The 17,904-nt window shown below is 43.1% G+C and overlaps 1 protein-coding gene across 6 annotated transcripts in view; it reads right to left on the reverse strand.

The window, feature by feature from the left end:
• LOC311253432 (receptor tyrosine-protein kinase erbB-4-like) overlaps nt 1–17,904 on the reverse strand; it is a 305,493-nt gene that overhangs the window by 139,287 nt on the left and 148,302 nt on the right. The window lies entirely within an intron of this gene.

Genomic DNA, 17,904 nt, shown 5'->3' on the forward strand with positions numbered 1-17,904 from the left:
TGCGTGCACGTGCCAAGACGCATGTGTTTTTTTAGAAGGAGTGGGTTGGCAATATAAATCAATTTGACTGCGTAATGAAACCAGAAATAACGCACACCTGACAGATGTCAAATACAACACAAGACTTCTCAATTGAACATGATTGAGGCCTAACGTTCTACCTAGATGAATGAAAAAGATAGAAGTTGTTTTTCAAAGATACATATGTAGATTTAAAAGTAGATTTTCTTCTCTGCAGGGGGTAAAGTTCTTCTCAACGGTAGCCTGAAGCATATTTCCTCTTAAAGCTAATCTAAATAGTCCCAGTTGGATGGAAGTATATCTTGAAGTAGTCGAATCACACTCAACTCTTAATAATATTCACTCTGTTCTCCATTAACTTCTGTTGGACCCCACACAATGGACACAATCAGGGATGTGTTTTCAGTGTTGTTGCAGACGCCCAGGTTAGAGGTTGCTGAGAGTTTGCTGCTCTGTCTCAACGCTACGCTACCAGACTGCAGATCTGCAGCGTTGCTCACACAGGCTGTATACAATTTGTGATCTCTCTCCATCGCATCCTTTGCCAGGGCTGACTATGGAGCAGCTTTATTGAAAGGAAAGCTAATGTGATCATACCTTTGTACAATCTCTTCTCCTCCATCCCTCTGTTTGGGTGAAAGATACCTTAAATGACCCAATTTAAACTAACAACAACCCTCTGAAAGGTTCTTGTGAAAGTTGCAGAAACACAAAAGGTGATATGAAAACAACACAGTGGGTCTGTGCAGTCAGAAAACTCTGTAAGAAAGTTGATTTTTGAGTCTCATTCTTAACAATACTGACGCTTTGGGATTGTAGGTCCGGCCGCCATCTCAAATCCTCAGTATCTGAGGAATTGGGAATGAGACTAACCGGACAATCAGGTTAGATACTTGAAAAAAAAGTGTTTGAGTTTGACAAAGGAAACAATGAGTTCATCCCCAGACTCTTCTGCCATCTTGCAGGCTGTCCCAAAGCTCTAAGTCCTGCTCCTAGGGGTGAGGGGGGATCTCGATGGATGAAGATACACAAGCCTGAAAGACTTTCAGCTAAAACGTGACGACGTGTAACTTCTCAGCATCTACATTTGGGACATTTGAACGAGCTGGCAGTGAAACAGCAGCGGTAGGATGGCGCCAAGATGGCGACAGCCGTAGCCGACACACTGAGCTTCACCGTGGCTCCTCAATAACCTCTGGCTGATGTCGATGTTTTATACAATCTATGCAAATTCCACAACTTTGGTACAAACGAGGCAGTATTGATCTGCTCCTTCATCTCTGTTTCCTGCCCTAACTTACTTCAACAACTTCTACTTCTACTTCCTTGTCCCTTATTAAACAATATATATGAAATGATATTCGTCTAGGCTTGTTTGGGCTTCTCTCTAAATAAAGTTTTTATGATCTGAGCGATACGAGCCTGCGGCTTCGTGTTCTCTTCACCTCTAGAGGTTTTGGATGCAATCCCAGCTGGATAGAGAGCAAACCCGGCCCTGCGAAAAAAATACAGCCGCTCGAAATGCAATAGTATCCGTTCAATAACGTTTTTAACTTTGCCATGAGAGTTTTCCTGAAACAAAGAGGCCTATTTTTCAGACTGCGGTACAAAGTGAGTTCCAGCCACCCAGAGTGGATTACTGAGCAGAGTGGAAGTGCATCGAATACGTTTTCAGCCAGTATGGAAATAACCCCCGAGGCGTAAGTTGAGGAGTATAAGAGAGGAGCGTTTGCGATCTGCATAAATATTTCAAGAATATATACAATACACTAGGTAATATAAATAGGACACACTTGACAGTAACTCTAATAGAATTATAGTCATTTCAGGACAATGTAACTGCAGCGCGGAGACAAAGTAATGTGAAGGAGCAGAGAGGAACGTTCACACTCCAACCAACTTAGTGAGTAACTGTGGATGGTGTTAGCAGCTCTGTGTAGCTGTCTGGTGCGATTTCCAGCAGGAAGTTATTTGCTGCTTTTGTCTCGTCTCTTAAACTGTTGCATTGTTTGGAGCTGACACAATTAGCCTGTAAGCTCCAGTCGGGGAAAAAAAAAACAAAGAGCAACAAGACTCTGCAGCCATGCTGGTGGCTCTGCCATGCTCTGCTTTGAGCTAAATGCAAACATTATTGTGCTCGTGTCCTCATAGTGATGCTAACACGCTGGTGTTTAGCAGGTATAGTGTTTACAATGCTCACTGTGTTGGCTTAGCGTGCTAACATTCGCTTTACAAATGAGGTTTCATGGGCACATCAAGGTTATTGCAGCTTATCCTGAGGGGTACGTGAATGTTTGGGCCAAAATTTCAGGGGAAGAGATATTGAGACATTTCACTCAAAGCAATCCATGTTGACTTATTTGTGGGGCCGGATGAAAAGTAAAGGAGAACGTCAAAGTCTTCAGCTTTTATCCTCTGGGAAACATGAATGTCTGTGCACAATTTCACAGCAATCAAAATGTCATCCAGTGGTAAGATATTTTAGTTCGGACCAAAATTTTGGCTGTGTCATCCCCAGAGCTGCGCTACTAGCAAGACTAAGAATCTATAAACTACTTCTTTGAAATTGTCTTGTTCTTTCCACTGAGTTAAAGTGAAGAAAGTAGAGACCTTGGGGTCTTATTGACTGCTGTCAGACGATTAAACTGAAGCTGTGGCTGAAGTTTTTTGTTTTTGCTGCCGTACACGCACAAAAAAAATGAGGCCAGCAGTGCGAATGCAGGAAAATCAGACAGCTGAACTATTCATATTCACATTCTTGGCCAGTACAGCGAATAAAAAAAGTCCAGTCAGAGAGTCACATAATGAATACATATACATACATATCATAGACTCACACATACACAGTGTAAATGTCACCGAGGCACACAATCTGTTCCTTCCACTCAGCACAGCAGGAACAGCATGATACAGGGCTGCGTTCGCCCAAAGACGGCTATGTGAGGCTGATACTAAGAAGGCACAGGGAGAAACAGTTTACACACATACAGAAATTAATCCGCTGCCAAGATGCTTCTTTAATATCTGAGAGGGGGAGCAGGGGGGAAACACTGTGCTCTGAACGGCGGGCTCGGTGTCACAGATACGACACACACTGAAAGTAACTGCACTGGGAGAAACTTCACATCCCAACACCTGATGGTAATTTGTTAAGCTCCCGTGCTAGCGGTGTAAACACTAACACTCCCAGTCAGAACTGCTAGCTGCTAACTGAGCTAACTAGCATCTACAGTTAGCAGCAGTTAGTGGTTACTCTGGTGACCAATTCTTACATATGGCACCTCTAAGTAAGTGTACGTCCCGTGTACTTCCTGTTTTCTGCTGCTAACTTCCTGCTGGTCAGGTGTGTTGTTGTCCTGAATGACTCAAAAGATCAAGAATAAGGTTATTTCAGGTGAACTGTTTGTGGAGCACTAAATATTTGAGATAATGAAAACGTAGGCGAGGCTGCTTTGATTAAAATCCTCCACCAAACTACATAACAATTCCTGATCATTTTCTCCGACGGTCTCTCTCTCTCTGCAGGCCTGATTTCCAGCTACTCTTCCTCCTCCTCTTTCCACGTTGTGCCACGATCATTATACCCCGGGAATAACAAAACTGTGCCACAGTGTGAGACTATCGCGTGCTGAATGCTTTGCATGCACGAACTGTGGAAGTTGGAGTTCATATGCAAACACGCTACTTTAATCAGCGCCGGGACTCGACAGAATTGATGAAACTCACCCTCTGTTGGATATTGTGTGGAATGTGTAATTACAAAAAAAAAAATCCTCATGAATCATTGCGAGTCTAAAATCTTTAAGAAATGTCATAAAAATGCAATATGCATGCATAAAATATCCTGCAGCGATGATGCGCTGCCTTCAAAAAGGCATATGATCTCACAGCGCTGCCGAACACAGCCAGACATGAAATTCGTGCAGCGTCTCATAATGTAACCGTTCATACGTTAGCAGCCGAGACGAGAGGGTTTCAGAAAGTTCACGGGAAGTTGTGGAACAAGAGGAAGTCAATTATTTATCTTGGTTTCGCAGCGAGAGGTTATTTCTCGGCTTGGCTTCACTTTTCCCCGCTGAGGTACGAGGCTGTTGTTGGTACTCTCAGCGTCCGCCCCAACTCTCCAGGTGGTGCCGGAGGGAGAACAAGGTTGTTTGGGTTTTCCTGCTGGTCGTCCTAATTTACCTGAATGTTGTGGCCATAGCAGATGAGGCGGACATGCATTATAGAGCAGGCAGGTTGTAAAAACACTATCCTGATGAAGGAGAAGTCATGCTACTGTGAATCAGATCTTGAATTAAAAGACTTGAATTTCAAGAGTTCAAATCTTCATTTTTTCTTGAGAACTTCTTGAACATGTTAGGTTAAAAACAGAGATATATTCAGACCCTGGATTTCAGACAAGAAATACAAACAACATCAACACTATGACCCCAATCATTTCCATTGTAAGAAGCTGTTGAACCAACAATTATTTACTGTAAAACTGCAAAAGTTGATGGTTGTTACCATCTTTCAACAGAAATTCTACAGTATTTTCTTGTAGAGCACTTTAAGATCTTCTTGTACACGTCAGCTTAAAGATTTTGAATTATTCAGACCTTGGAAACTGCAGTTCCTCGAGGGCTGAGGTTCTACCAGGAACCATTTGCATCTTGGAAAGACGCCTTCTTCATGGTTTCTTTATAAGACTGAGCATTTAAAGTAAGGGTGTGATAAAGGTTTAGAGGCCAGTGCTTCAAAAAAATCGTGCTTTTGTGATTTGGATGTTGTGAAGAGGGAATGCTTAAAAAAAAGCAGAGAAAATCCAATTGTTTTGTGTCCCTTGTTTTGAAGAATTTGAAGAGATTAAAAGAGAAAACAAGGGAAATTAGTTTTACAACATGTTCAACTTTTTGACACCTTGTGTTGGGTTTCAGGTAGAACCCTCTGAAAGGGTTACAGGTGGAACCTTTAGAAGAGGTTCTACGAAGAATCAAAAATGGGTTCTTGTATTGGGACAAGGCGAAGATCCCTATGTGGTTCTAGGTAACCCTTTAACTTCTTAGAGTGTACCTGTTTTGCTTGGCACAAACACAGCGAGAGATGTCCTGACGTTTCAGGCGGTGTCACCCTTACAAATGTTGAAACCCGGTCTTGAACGGCCGTCACTGGTTTGCCAACCTTGTCGCCTGTAGCACCACAGCCATCCACTCCACCTCCCGATATCACAGCCAGGTCATAAACATGTAACGTGATATGACATATATTGTGGAAATGTCAAAATATTACAAAAACAAGGGCTGCACACTTCGAATTTGCAATATGGCCATTAAGTCCAGTACCCAAATCACAGAAACTGCAACTTTTCGATGCCCTAGCTTGTTCTCCAGACCTCAACAAATGTCACATCGTCATGCTTTCAATAGTTATTTCAGTGAAAATGAAAAGTGTGATGCACAAAAAGATCATTTCCACAAACAGTGAATCATATTGCAATCGCAAGTACAGTATGTCGAGATCTGAGCTTCCACTCGAACATCACTCAGCGATGGAAGGCTTTCAGTTGTGTGGGAGTAAATAACCTCTTTAAGATGCTAAAACTGTTGTATTTTAATGGAGATTCCTTGCCGAGTCTCTCGCTATTCATCATCCTCGCACATAAAATAAAAGGAACACAGAAATTCAAGCTGTTAATACAGTCATCGCCTCGATTTACCTCTCTGAAGATAAAGACATGATTGTCATTAAAACCCACATGTCAGCCACAGGCAGGGGGACGACTTCAGGACAGGAATTTAAAGGAAAAAGGGGCGCTCACTAATAAAACTATTTGCACCTGGTAATAAGATGGCACGGGTGTGAATGAAGAAAAACGCCACCGTGGTTGACACGAGTCGGAGAGAGTGGGAGGCGACGGGATTGGTTGTAGAGGAGGGGGAAGACGGCGCTGAAGCTTTACCCATTCCTCTCGGCCCCGTGCATCTGCCACCATAATTTGCGATAATGACGGCATCCCAGCAGGGCCACTCAGCGCGGACTGATTCGGAATTGATTTAGTGCGTTAATTACGCCCCTGTTACGCCGGTGTCATGGACAATATTTTACAATTTGATAAGCAAAAGACGAGCCGTGGGATCATTTTGATGAATTGCGAGGGTTCGGCCGTGGCGCTCTTTTATGGTCGTACCTTTTAATTTAACGGTAATCACTTTCCCCCCTCCACACGGCGGAGGCAGCAAGACTTTAATTTCACCTCTGAGACCTCTGCTCTGCACCGTGTCTGCTTTGATCAGGCCGACAAAACAGCAGGCATGCCGCCGACCACACACACACACACACACACACACACACGTGCAGACATGAATAGGTGAGCAGCCCAATGGCAGGTTGTGTGCATGCGTGTTTATCGTGTGCGTTCCCGTGTGGGCGCGCATGTTTCCATCATGTGTGCTGTGTGAATATGTGTGAGCATCCTCTCGCCGCGCTGAAAAAACAGCTCTCCAGTGCTGCAGGCTATTCAGCCAGGACACCAGTAATGAGCAGGTGCACAGTCTCAGTCGTACCACCTACCAAGACGCCCCCGGGGGCAGAGGACACCCCGAAATCCAAACGTCGGGGCTGAAAATCCCACAGGAGTCGGAGGAGTTTGTTAAAAAGTGGTCGACTTTCTAAACAACACGGTATATTCAAAGGTGCACAATGTAAGAATTGGCCATCAACAAAACAAAAAGGGGGAGCGTATAACCAGCTGTGGCTGCTCTTAGCTAGTTAGCTTAGTTAGCTGTGCAGGTAGTGGTCCAGACTGGGGGCTCAGGGAGTGCTAAGTTAGTTTCGCTAGACATCCCTGAAACATAGTCCAGTGCCATCATTATGTCATAACTGCTATTAAATCACATTTTCATGACAATTTTTGAACATTTTCAACTAAATTTGTTACATATTTCTTTGCATATTTCTTATTTTCTAGTCTTAAAATCATTTTGCAGCGCTAACTGCTGCCAACTAGTTAGCTCAGTTAGCTCTGCAGCTAACAGTTCCGACTGGGAGCTCAGGGAACAAGCTGGTTAGCATGCTAACTTCAGTAGACATCACTGACAATGTCAAAACTGCTATTTTATTCACATTTTGAAGATAGTTTTAGTATATTTTTCAACATTTTCAACTAAAATTCTTACATATTGCACCTTTAAATGTGGTATGATGTGTGCATATTTCTTATTTGCACTTCTGAACATGATGTTGGAGCTACAACAGTGTTTTCTGTAAAATTGTGTATCACCCAATCAATTTGCATAGTAAAACGCTGTATACTATTAAATAATACTGTCATATATCAGATTTAGATTGATTTTATTTCACTATACTCCAGATGGAAGCAGATGGAAGGATATTTCTGAGTGTCTACTAATGCAATGTAACGATTTACAGTTATTCAGAACTCCCCTTGGCTTTTGCACGATTTTCAAGTAGATTTTAACAGTCCCTTTTAAGAAAGTATAAGATCCTGATTATATTATTCAAATACTTGGGCTGCAATTAGTGATTATTTCATTGCCAATTAACCGGTTGATTATCTTTCGTTTAACTGATGAGTTTTTTGGTCCATAAAATGTCAGAAAAATGGGGAAAAATCTCAAATGTGATCGAGCAGGAAAGAAACGTTTAAGAAGCTGGAATCACAATTATCATAATAGCCTGCGATTGATTAGATAGTTGATGATTTTTCTTCACATTTAAAACTTCTGGGATTTATAATATCGTCATCCATTATCTGTTCAGACGCCAGCCTCCACTTACGGCGCGCACAGGCTGAGTTGCAGTTGTTCATAAATACTTAAACACTCATATCTGCTTCCAAATGTACTGGAGTGGTTTAAGGGGTTGTTTTTAACCTTTTTACCACCCACTGTTCTGCCTTTAGGACATCAGCACTGTATGAAACTTTTATACGCTGCCAGCGGTGTGAAGTTACATGAATATGAAATATATTCATGCACAGATAACTCCGGTGTTGTGGTCATTTCCATAAAGAACGTCCAGCAAAATGTACAACCTTAAACGTCGGGTGTCTTCAGTGGACCAGACTCCAGTTAAATTCTGCCCTATTTAAGAGACTTTGCTCAGTTTAGAGCTCAGAAGTTATGAAAACTATTATAACCTTACACTCTTTAGTTGTCACTCTGTTTCTTAAAGGCTCTTCACTCTAATAGGTGTAACATTTGTCTCGTCTGCTCTGTTCGCTGCTGCAGCGAACATCAGGTTTTAGGAGGCGACGCTCACAGTTTCAAAACACAATCCTGAAAAACGTCTAATGATCCTCGAGGCCGTTGCACCTCTGCGCTCGGGGTGAAACATCTGCAGCTGCAGCAGCAACAAAGCGGGAATAATGAGCTCATTCAGTCTAAGCGGCGCCACAGATAAACGATACTGTAGCTTAAATGCTAATGCTAGCCTGTGTGAATCCATCACCATGGGTTTTAGTTAAAAGTTTGTTGCAACATATTCTGATTATAAGCTTATTTTTTCTGGTGAAACTGAATTTTCAGATTTTGAAAAATGCAAAAACCTTAAAATTTCATTTTGTAAAAACTGTTGTAGAATAACTTCCCTTGTTTTCTCTTTGTATCTGCAAATCCCTGAAAGAAAGGACACAAAAGTCGATTTCTTGGTGAGTTTTTCCTTCTTTTTTTCGTTTTTAACCGTCTAGATAAAACACTTTTTCACGTTCGAGCATTCTCACTTCATTCCCTGGCCTCGAAAAACATTCTCAGGAAACAGCCACACTCTCGCCAGAACAAAGAGAAGAGAAAAAACACACAAAACATAATAGAATAAAAGAGTAAAATGTAATATTTTTCTCCTTGGACGCCTCTATTACCCCACAATTACCGGACTATAAGATACATCAGGGTTGTGCCACCGTGATCTGGCAGGATGCTGGCTGGCGCCGCGCAGGGTGCTAATTTTCCCAGCGTTAAGAGCTGTAATTATGCAGACGCTGCCGGGAGCCCGCGAGGCGCTAACAGCCTCCCTGCTCCAAACGACAGTCCCAACCTTTTATGAGCTCCTCAGCTGGTTCAGAGGCTAATGAAACTGCACGATTCGCCCGGCTAGCACGCCCCCTCTCCAAACCGCCGCTCGGGGATCATGGTGTCATTATTTGGTGAAGAGGCCCCGTGACGGCCATTGTGCGGCGCGAAGCACAATAGTGTGAAACATCTGTAGAGAGCGGCGGCGGGGAGGGGGGGCAGAGAGGAGCACTTGACCTCCTCGCTGGCCTCGTCCTCCACCTCTCTCTCTCTGCATGTAAATAACAGCCCTCGCTGCTCTCGCTCAGAAAGGCCTGCAGCACAGAGTCCGAGCCCGTGAAGCACAGATGGATTCAGATTGTCACGGGGAACTAATTAGCAGAAAAGTCCACAAAAATAGGAATGATGCGAAAACATCTGACCTGAGGAGCTAAGATAACTTTCTAATACACGAGATTGGACTCTGAACTGTGAGGAGTCAGTCTAGGGGGACTATTTTTCTGTGTGTTTGCCTCTTTCCTCGCTAAGTGCATTTTTTATCCACTTGTTTTAAGTATATTCAGTTTTTCACATTCGTAAAAAAGGTCTGTGTGTCTCGAAAAAGTTTTATATAATTGGTTGTGGTGCAGAAATCAACTGTAAAAATACTCTGTTACAAGTAAAACATCTGACTTCAGTAAGTATTAACAGCTTCATGAAGCCAAAGTATCAATAGTACAAGTACACAAGTACAGTCAGCTTCATATAGTTACTGTATTAATAGTAAAGGTACATGAGTAATCTGAGCTTTATGTAGTGACAGTATAAGTAGTAAAAGTACACAAGTATTTTAAGGTTTGTGTAGTCAAACTATCAGCAATAAAAGCACACAAGTATTCTCATCTTCATGCATCAGTACACATGTATTGTATTGTGATAAAGATGTACTGATACATCTTTATATATCAGGAATACAAGTACACAAGTATTGTGAGCTTTGCGTATAAGTATCAGTAGCAAAAGTAAACAAGTAATCTCAGTTTCGAGGAGCTAAAGTATCAGTAGTAAAAATATACAAGTACTCTAAGCCTCATGTTGTTAACGTATCAGTGGTTAAAGTACACAAGTATTGTCAGTTTCCCGGAGCTGAAGTACATGTATCAGTAGTAAAAATATACAAGTATTTTAAGCTTTACGTAGTTACAGTAATAGTAGTAAAAGTATACAAGTATTTCAAGGTTTGCGTAGTCAGACTATCAGCCATAAAAGTACAAAAGTATTCCAATCTTCATGCATCAGGAGTACAAGTACACATGTATTCTTATCTTCATGTATCAGGAGTATAAGTACACAAGTATTGTGAGCTTTGCGTATAAGTATCAGTAGTAAAAGTACATAAGTATTCTCAGCTTCAAGTAGCTAAACTATCAGTAGTAAGGGTAGCCAAGTGTTCTAAGCTCCGTGTAGTTAAAGTATCAGTAGTAAAAGTACATGGATACATGGAGTACAGTGGAAACGGACCTGGTGATTACATGAACACGAGCTGTGACTCAATAATCGGCTGAAGAAAACGGTGCAGATGTAAACATGAGATCTGAGACTTCCTGAATTAAAACATAAAACAAACAGAAATCTTCTCATTAAGTCGTCCTCATTGTTTTTGTTTGTCTGAGGTCTGACTGGCACTTTTTTAATGAGCTCCTCTCGTAGCTCGCTCTCCTTCTGCGTGTGTTAATGACACTCGGCTGGAGAATTTGCACCACCGCCGCTTCCTCTTGATGTGACCAGCCCCTGATATTTGCATAACGAGTGGACAGAAACGCTCGTTAATTAGCTGCTTTTTGTTGGTTTTCATTCACGGAAACTTGGCGTCTGTGTCTCTCTGTTGCCATCAGCATCATCCGACACCCCGTCGGCCATTTTGACTCTTACTAGAAACGTTAGATTTATTACTTGGTTCTCCAGTTCGCAGCGGATGTTGGTCCGGTTCCCCAGTCCACCTCGGGGACGTTACGTTGCCTCCACATATGAGTGCTGAACATTTCTTTCCAAAACCCCGGGCTTTAATCTGCTGCTACAACAGCCTCCACTCTTCTGGGAAGACTTCCCAACAGATTTCAGAACCTGGCTCCGGGGATTTTCTTCCATTCAGCCGCTTGAGTATGAGCGAGGTCCAACACTGTTGTTGGCTCACGAGGGCTCGCACGCATTTGGCAATCCGAACCATCCCAACGGCGTTGGATGGGATTGAGGTCTGGAATCGGTGCCGGCCCGTTAAGGTCGTCCACAGCAGAGTTGGGAAACCACTCCTGCGTGGACCTGGACACCCGGGTGTCGTCTTAAGACTTCGATTTCTTTGGATACATTAAATATGTACATTTAATACATGTTTTCTGCAATATATCGTATTACGTTTGTGACCTGAGGGGTCCGTGGCAGCCCGACAGCTCGGTAAGTCGGCTACCAAGCCAGAGACCACTGTTCAAGACTGTGTTCAGACCAACTAAACCAGCCATCTTTGCGGCAATGAAACCAGATATTCTTAACGAAATGTCAGGACATTTTCTAGCTGTGTTTGTGCCAACAAAACTGTGTATTTTAAACAATATATTGAGACTTTTTCCAGCCATGTTTGTGACAACAAAATTGGATATTCTCGACAAGTCGTCTGAACATTTTCTAGCTGTTTGTGGCAACAAGCTGCGAATTTTGAAGGAGATGTTGAGACGTTTTCCAGCCATCTTTGTGGCAACAAGATCAGATATTTAAAGGAGACAGTTTGGGACAGTTTCTAGATGTCTGTGGCAACAAAACCAACTATTTGTAATGAGATGTCAAGACATTTTCAAACTTTATTTGTGGCAACAAGACCAGACATTTTTTAAGAGATGCTGGAACATTTACCTGCCGAGTTTATGAAACACAAAACATGGAGATTCTTCTATTCTATGTGTCATCGAGACAACTTCAACGTTGGGACATGTTCTGGCTGTTTGCGGGGACAAAAACGGGTATTTCCAATGAGACATCGGGACATTTTCCAGCCACGTTTGTGGCAACATTTTTCAGCTGGCTCTGCTACTTTTGGACATTTCCAAGCTGAGACCTTGGGACATTTTTCAGCTGTGTTTCTGGCAACAAGGCCAGACATTCTCAGTGATTTGTAAAGACATTTTCCTGCAGTGTTTCCAGGAACAAAAAGCGCATGTTTTAGCGGCACGTCGAGACCGTGACATTACATTTTCCAGCCATGTTTGAAGCAAAAAAAAAAGACACTCTTTACGAAGCAACAGAACCCTTTTGACCTTTTTTTTTTTAAAAGGAGAAGTCAGACATTTCACAGCCATGTTTGTGGTGAGGAAATCAAGCACTTCAGGCCAGAACACGATGATCTCCTCACCCTAACCCAGAGGATCGCGTGCCTAAACCTAACCAGACCTTCAGTGAATACGTAAAGTTCGGATATCAGTGGTTTGGCAGAAACGTACACTGCCAACATCTATTACGATTGTGATGAAGATTTCCATTAATTTGAACTCAAGTACGATACAGTGCATCATGAGTGGATGGATGGCAAACATGGCTGAAGGACGTACGCGGTGAAACGAGTGCGATAGAGTGGAGTCTGAATTACTGCCTCGCAGCAAATTAATAGTATTGAGTCACGCTGTCAGACGGAGGGAAGAGCGATCGGATGAGTGCTGAGTAATGACACACACACACACACACACACACACACACACAGAGACGGAGTAATCTCTGACTGGCGCACTGATCTCAGCAGGTTAGAGCAAAGGACATGAAAGGCCGAGAAAGTGCGAGGAAGCCGTGACGCAAACGAGCCGGGATTAACGTTACAGTCACACGTGTGCGATAAGAGACCTTTACCCCCCCGCGAGTGTTTCCTGTAACCTCATTTCAACTCAGGTTCAACGTCTCCGCCGACAGAGCATCCACACAGCGGGCTACAAGTGCACACACACACACCGAGACTGATAGTTTGCTAAGCATATGAGGCAGCGGAGCAGAGAGCGCGTGCCTCCACAATGGATTTCTGAGGATGTACGCTTTGAGAATAGCTGAGCTGCAGAATCACTGAGCGCTTTCATTTGCAGCTGAAATACAGCCCAAGGAAAATGGGAAGCCTTTGGTGTGAGGAGTCTCTTCTTTTCTCTCCTCTCCGCCTCATCCCTTTTTATTTATTGTCTCCTCTGTTGCCTCGCTGCGCCGAGCTGAACTCGGGGAGCCACCGTAGCCCCTCTTCTTCTTCTTCTTGAGTTTGGAAAATGAGTGCTTCTTTAAAAAAAAAAAAAAAAAGAAGAAGAAGCTGGATGTGTTTTCTCTCCGTCTCTCTCGGCTGGTGTTTGCCAGAGATAAGCTCTGTAAAGAGTGTCTCTGTCTGCATGTCGACATGGAGTATACACCTCAGTGACCGTGTCGTTCATCTCTCTTTATTGCTGAAGCTTGTGTGTGTGTGTGTGTGTGTACGAGAGTGTGTGTTGGTGATAAATTCAGCCCTCTGTGGAGAAGTTTGAGACTTTAAAACACACACTTGGACTTGGTGTCTTCCAGGCTTTATGGACGGACACCCCCGCCAACCCGCCCCCCGCCGTCCCCTCAGCTCTCAGCTGCAGCCCTGGCACGGCGCCCTGTGTTTTGCGGCGCCGGCCGCCAGATTGATCCGGCTTTAATGAAGAGTCCTTCAGCCTAGGTGACATCATTAGCCGGTTGTGGGCCACTGCGGGCCACTTGGCGCGGCTCCCCAGCTTCACTTCTGGGAAAATGGGTCATTGTGAGTGACAGACAGACAGACAGACAGCGGCCAGGGGAGGCAGCCAGCAAACTAGACAGAGGGGCGTCTGCCAGGCGGCGGCACAGCGAGTGCCCTTCACACACCTGTACCTGTACCCACAAAACATTTATCTCCGGACCAGAAGTACTTCTGAGGAGCCTTTAAGTGTTTTAATGGGAAGGACACATCTCTGAGCTGATTGATGCCGTCTGAGTTCGACTTTTTCTGCCTTATTACTTATCACTTTTATGGAAGCAATGTGCATGTGTATGGAAGCCAAGAGCAGCCCATTTTAACATACCTTTGACAATAATAAGCTATATATCACGTTTTTTTCATATGGACAGATACATTTTTTACCAGTAGTGGAGTATGGAGGCCTAAAATTGCCAAAATCAATAGTAAATTTAAAAAAAAAAATTATATTGCATTAAATACACAAAATATTGAAAATAAATGAAAGCTTATATCATTTAAGTGTGATATAATTTAATATTTCCGTTTTATATTAAACTTGTTATTAATTATTATTTTCTTTCCCCTTTAATTTTCCATGTTCGTTATTGTTTTAGTTGGTCATATCAATTAGTTAAATATGTTTTGTGTATAAATTGTATAAAAAAATTCAATTTTAACCACATAACAATATATAAATTAATCACATATAATAAATAAATACATGAGAAAGTAAATAAATATTTTTTTAAATGATTCTAATAATATTTATTTTATAAAATATGTATTAATTTAATCTAATTTAATTAATTTATATATTTATTTATTTATTTATTTCTGATTTTGGCAGGTTTAATCCTCTATAAAAACACCCCCACAATCTCTCCAAGTACATGACAAGCAATCAAAGATGTCCTTGGCACCAGATATAAAGAACTGATGATGTTACACAACGTTGTAAATATAACACCTCATCGTTTTGTCTATTCTCTGGATCAGATGGACGTTGACCTCTGACCTCTGACCTGTGATCATTCAATATATATGTAATTAAACTTGGAGTGTGACCTTTACATGAAAATCTGGGTCAAGCTGCCTTAAACGCTCTTTGTTGTTCGGCTCAGAGAGGTCACCTCAGGTCACTCCAGGTCAATAAAACTGTATCTTCCAACAACAGAGTAATCTGTCGTGTCGCTTTATAGTGACCTCATGGAGTAAGCTCCACCCATGTGGGCCTCTAGGCTGAATAAAACAAACGCTGAGACGTATTAGTGAATATAAATTGAGCCCAGATCTGATGCAGACGCGGCTATAAAACTAACTTTATCACATTTCTGCCGGTAGAGAAAATCAGAGAGATGGTGGTCTGGTCCTGAGGAGGCTGCAGAGCCATCTCATCCATCTAACTGTCAGCATCTCAGCAGGCAAAAATCACCAGTCGTCCTGCTTGTCCCTGCCCTCGCCCCCTCCCTCCCCGCATCCCTCCCCCTCCATCTCGGCCCTGTATCGCCCCCCTCTGCACAGATATACGCCGACACAAACACACACCCCTGCAGCACGGTAGCTGAACATTGTAATTTTAGCACAGCAGCTGTTTTTGCCTGCCATAAAAGTGACACCCCTCTAGCTCTTCTCTGCTCCCTCCCTCCCTCCCTCCCTCCGTCCATCCATTCGTCCATATGCGCTGCATCCACCTCCCGGGCTGCTGTTTTCAGGAGAACATAGAGATTTCCAAGTGCATCAGCCCTCCTTAGAAACCATCCCCGGCCTGCCTGCAGCTCCGAATGTATAAGCAACACGTGAGGTGCATCTTTTGAAATGTGTGCGCCGCGTGTGGAGATAATGTGAGTGCACGCTGACGCTGAACTTTGCATGAACCGCTGCTTCAAGACGCAGATAATGCAATGGTTGCCTGAAACAATAAGGACAGGAAATACGAAAGCTGTGCTAATTGAGCAATTTGTTGATAAAATGTCAGAAAGTGAAAAAAAAGAAATGTTCGCCGTTATTTCCTAGAACCCAAAATAACATCTTCAAATTGCTTCATTTGTCCGACCAGCACTCCGAACCCAAAGACTCGAAGTCATAAATGAGAAAGAAAAGCAGCAGCTCTAATATTTAAGAAGCTGGAAGCAGCAAACATTTTTTAAAAAAGGCTGATACAGGAGTTAAACGATTATTAAAATAGTTAGCGATCGCTTTTCTTGTAATCAACTCTTCTAGTAGTCAAAATAAAAAAAATAAAAAATTCAAGTTCAATGTATTTAAAAAATCACTGGAAATGTAAGGAGCTGTCCGTAAAAAGTGCTGTTTAATAGCAGCAAATCATAAAACTTAAGAATTAGGGTCAGGCGGAAACAAACCTAGGTTACGGTTAGACCCCCAAAAACATTGGGCTAGGTCCCCAAAAAATGTTGTTAGGGTTAGACCTCCAAAAAAAACTTGGTTAGGGTTAGGAAAGATCCTACGTAGGGTTAAATTAACTAACATAAATAACACGATGCTTATCCTCGTTTATAGAGCGACAGGTACAGCGTATCATTCATCCTTTAAGATTTAAGCCCACTTAGCTTGAAAGTGCCGTCAGTGCATCAGTTATTACGATAATTCATTATTTACCCTGGTTCCCCTGAGCACCTCAACTTTCACCCCCAACCAACTAAGCAGCTAATGTCTAATTAAAAAAATAAAATCGCCAAAAAATGAAAGGTATAGTCTGTGAAAGTGCAACAAAACACCAGCACACCGTAAAACTCAAGAATCAGGGCGCGATCTCTGATTTCTTACGACCAATGGCGTGATTGCTACATAGTTTCCATGGCAACAACATACATAACCCCCTCCTTCCCCTCACATTCACTTAACAATCCCCCAGATGCCTAATTGTTTCCCTAATGACGCTGGGCCTAATGGGACTGTTTATGGTATTCATTTGATGGCTCTGGCCCAGTAATTAGACTACACCTCACTTCATTAAACAGCAGGGGGGGTGGGGGGAGGATGGCGCCTGGTGGCACCGACGGTACACGGTGACGGACACGCATGCAGGAAGCGGACCCAGGAGGGCAGTGCGGTTCTGGACGACTGCCTGGCACACAGTCCTTTACGTTTGTAATCCTCACCAGTGGCTCCTCTCATGACTTCCAGTGCGCTGTATAGTGCTGTACCGGCAAAGAGCGTCGATCGATATCCGTGAGCTCTCTGGAAGCCATGCTGAACCCATCGCTGGTTACATATTGTATCACCCTGCGGATAACAGACTCAGCTAAATAAGCTGAATACAAATGTAAAAGTGGCCCGCTGCTGTCTCTGAAAGGACCAGAGGAAACTTGTTCCACAAAGTGCAGACTTTTATATTCCTGGACATCTATTTTACCGATCCTGCGAGCAAGCCCGGCAGGATTTTTGCGATGAAGTTGGCATCAACAGCACAGTATGGCACTGCTCTGTGAGCCCTGCATGGCGAGGGAAAGGGGTTTAAATCCTCAGATATGTATCTCACCGCCTCTACGGTGACTATGAGGCGTCAATGAGATGGACTTATGGGCTTGAAGAAACACCAGGGGAAGTTAAAGAGACACAAGCAAACGTCTTCTAAGCTAACAAGCTGCAGGGTTGCTGAGACTGTTTGAGCTCCATCCGAGAGGCTGAAACATCTCCACACGTTCCTCTTTGTGTCTCTGTCCACGGTGCTGATACGACCCGGCCTCACTGCGTCTCTGTCCGCGGTGCTGAAACTGCTTTACCTCCATCTGAGAGGCTGAGACGTTTCCGACTGTTTCTCTCTCTGTCGCTGTCCGCGGTGCTGAAACCATGCACACATCTGAACTCACTGCTTACGTCCACTTTGCTTTATACTCTTTTATTTGAGTGTCTGAAATCAGAATTGGCCAGAATTTTAAGGTAGTTGTTAGCAAGTAGATCAGTTAGTTAACCCTTGAGCTAACTATGGAGCTGGGGTTTGGGTTCGGGTACCACCTCTTGCGGTATCAGAGGATTTTGGATGGTGGAAACATCATCCCCCCATCCAAAAAACAAATAAAAAATCTGGTTATCAATGTAAGACGGTACATTAACGAGCTACACAGCTTTTTTAAGTCACTTGTGAGGATAGTCATGATTGTCTGGATTATGGAAATTCACAAG

Source organism: Pagrus pagrus, assembly GCF_965226575.1.
Source record: "Pagrus pagrus genome assembly, chromosome: 24".
In the NCBI taxonomy this organism is placed as follows: domain Eukaryota; kingdom Metazoa; phylum Chordata; class Actinopteri; order Spariformes; family Sparidae; genus Pagrus; species Pagrus pagrus.